The sequence below is a fragment of the Ursus maritimus genome, unplaced genomic scaffold (genome assembly GCF_017311325.1).
Source record: "Ursus maritimus isolate PB19 unplaced genomic scaffold, ASM1731132v1 scaffold_2, whole genome shotgun sequence".
Lineage (NCBI taxonomy): Eukaryota > Metazoa > Chordata > Mammalia > Carnivora > Ursidae > Ursus > Ursus maritimus.
Genome location: NW_024424452.1, coordinates 36,295,676 through 36,299,126, shown reverse-complemented (window position 1 = coordinate 36,299,126; position 3,451 = coordinate 36,295,676).

Genomic DNA, 3,451 nt, shown 5'->3' with positions numbered 1-3,451 from the left:
GCATGTGTGACTCTTCATTGAGGACCTTTTGTCTTGGCCTCCAGTGTTGATTTGTCTCCTGTCTGCTTTGGCCAGAGGACCTGCTTTTTCTGTGGTTGGTCAAAGAAGGTTTGGATGAGGTTGGCTGAGGAGGGCTGAGGTAGGGGGTGGCCCTGGCCGGCTCCAGGCTGGGACTGCTTCGCGGTAACAAAAGGGTCAAGCCCAGTGGCTGCTTGGGGTCATGTTGTCATAGGGTCTCCTAGAAGGTGTCTTTCCTTTCAGTGGTGGACAGCAGTAAAAAGTCTTCGATTTCTTGTTTAGAATGTTTACTTTCTGTGACAAAGCTGAAGGAAAATCTGGCTCTTCAAAGACAGGACATAACTGAATTATTGCCTGTTAATGGAGGGAAGATACAGGCGAGGGCAAAATTTTTAGGGGGAAAGCTTTGTATTTTAGAATGGGGAATCGGGAATAGGAATTCCAGGATGTGTGTCTGTGAGAAAGAGGTAGACTACCACAAAGTATTCTAGGAGTAGGAAATTCTGGTGCCAGGAAAACTCTCAGGATTTGGCCCTGGAGGAAGATAGCTAACTGTTCCCTGGGAGAAAAAGGTGGAACGTTACCTGGCAACTTGCTATCAAATACAGTAATTTTAAGTGAGGGAAACAACTGTGCATACCCCTCCCCCTATTTCCTTATCAGTCTTATCTCAGCCCTGCCTCAGTGTAGTATGAGTTTGTCCTTGGTTTTCTGAGCCAATTTTTAAAAATCTTGTTTCTTGGGGCACCTGGGCGGCTCAGTCGGTTAAGCGCCTGCCTTCAGCTCAAGCGATGATTCCAGGACCCACATCGGGCTCCTTGCTCAGCAGGGAGCCTGTTTCTCCCTCTGCCTGCCGCTCCCCCTGCTTGTGCTCTCATGCTTGCTTGTTCTCTCTGGCAAATAAAATCTTAAAAAAAAAAAAAAATCTTAGTTTCTTATTTCTCTTCTTTTCTCCATGAGGGGGCAGGGTAGTGCAGGGCTTGAGGGGCAGGCGAGAGGGTGAAGATTTGAGAGAGTGATTTAGGACCACGGTAGTAGCAGGACAGGACTGGTGTGGCTGCTGATGCCATGAAATGTGTGGGTGACGTCAAGTTGATGTTGTTACTAAGCACTCTTCGGTTAAGACTGCAACTTACGTGGATTGTAAACGTCCTGAGAATGGAAAGCACCCCTTCCTTTCACCCCTTTCCCCCATAGTGTCACCCATGCACATCTGATAGTGGTCCAACTGCTGTTGCTCCTACTGGGAGGACTGCAGCTTCAGGCTAGAGCAATGAGCGCCCCCAGAAATTCACTCCCTGCACGAAAAAATCTTTCCAATAGGAAGCCCCCCCCGCCCCCCGGTCTAGCTCCCCTTCTAACAAATTCACAAGCAAAGCTGTTCTTGGCTGTTTCAATGAGATGATTTCACAGAATATTCCACGTAAAACATTTAGTTCAGCCCCTGGCACACAGAAAGTACTCATCTATTGGTGTCATCTGTGGGCAGATAATACTGGCAAGACTGCCTTCTAAGCACCTGCCACTGTGCCACTGACCACACTGGCAGAAATTTCTGTTACTGACAGGCACGAATGGTGATTTCTTTCTTTGGGGTCATATCAGAGAGTAGGTTGAAGGTCCTTACTGCAGGGTCCCGTGAGGTCACTGCAAGGGATGACCCAAGTGTGTGCTTTTTTACATTTGTACTTTAATGCCGTACACACACTTTTTACGTTTATACTTTTACCCACTAGTCCTTGAAAAAGAAACCAGAAGTCTCCAACTGGCTTTTAGGTCAATGGGAGACTGACACTGGGGCAATAAAGACACTTGCCCCCTCAGGCCAGCTGGGTACAAAGGAGATCTGGGAGATGTAGACTGACCCTGAACAATAGGCACAGTCCTTGGAGCAAAAGTAGCACAGAAGACCAGCAGAAGGACTCCTGGATGGAGGGTAAGTACCACATGGAAGCATTGTGGAAACACCTGGCAGAGGCAGAGTAAGAGCAGTGGGCCAGACATCACTGAGGACAAAGCTGGTAAGGCCAGAGTCTGGAAAAAAGTTAGTATTAAACAATTTTTTTCTCCAGAAAAAAAATCAGAAATCACTATGAATTGAAAGGATTTATGGGTCTCAATATCATAATCTGAAATTTAAGTTTCTGTACCCCCAGCCCTTTTAAGAAGAGTTTACTGTTTGAATTACACTGTCAACTGATAGCATTTTGGAAAGTGCAGAATCCACCACCACTGCTGTAAGACTTGGAATTTTCGTAAATGTTTCACAAACATTTGAAACAACTAAGTCATTAAAAAGTTCTAGCAAGTTTATTAGCACTAGGGGTCTAACTTCTTTGGGTGTCAGCAGCTCAAAAATAGTTAAGCTTAATTAAAAGTGCATTTATTAGAAAAAATAGAGGTGCATTTATCCTTTTAGCCCTTAATCTAGCTTGCAAACACGATTAAAATTGACTTCCACTGTTGAAAGGGAGACATAATTCTTTCTGGTCAAGTCATTTTTACGAAGAAGAGCTATGTGATGCCTCACATAGGTTGTTAGGAGGCAGTGGGAATAGCCTAGGTAAATTCAACAATGGTTGAAAATGGTTGATTAAAAATGGCTCAGAACACCAGCGTATTTGGACAAATCTTCCAGTTAATATCCTCAGTTTATCACTATAATGACCCAGAAGCTGTAGTCAGAAATCAAAACTGGTGACACGCCAGGTTCCTAACCTGCTCTGAGAAGGTGGTCAGATTTCCGCAGGCTAGAAAGGGTAGGGAAAGAAAAAACTTTCTTTTTCAAATCCTGGGGTATGTTTTTGGACATAATGCGGAGTCGTGTTTGCCTCTGTACCCCCACTCTTTCTCGCTCTTCGAGGGGGGGCGGGGGTTCAGCCACCGGAACGAGAGTGGGGTGCCTGGGTTTCTCGGAGGAGCACTAGTCCTGAAAATATGATTTCCAGAACCAAAGATATCAGCACCTTCCTGACGGCCTGACCGCCCGCCTGCGCTCCTACCCCATCGAGGACGGCTCCCGCGCGGGCCCGGGGAGGAACAAGAGGTGGCGAGACGGGCGCTCGAGAGCCAAGTCCCGACAAACTTAACCTCACCCTAAGCCCAACCCCTCTGGCGGCCTCTGCTCCCGAACCACGGGGACAGCTAGCGCTGGGCGCCTCCCCACCCTGGCCTCTCTAGCTAACCGGCAGGAACTCCACGGTTGCGCCCGGCCGCGCCTCCCTTCGGGCCCACCCCCTTCTCCCCGGCCGCTCTAGCCCGCCAGTAGACACTCTATGGCTGCGCCCGTCCCACGGCCCGCCCGGCACTCGCAGCCTTTCCCCGTCCTGGCCGCTCTGGCCTGCTTGGCGGGCGCTCTGTGGCTGCGCCGGGCCGCGTCCGCTCCTAGGGCCGCCCCCCCCCCCCCCCCCCCCCCCCCCCCCCCCCCCCCCCC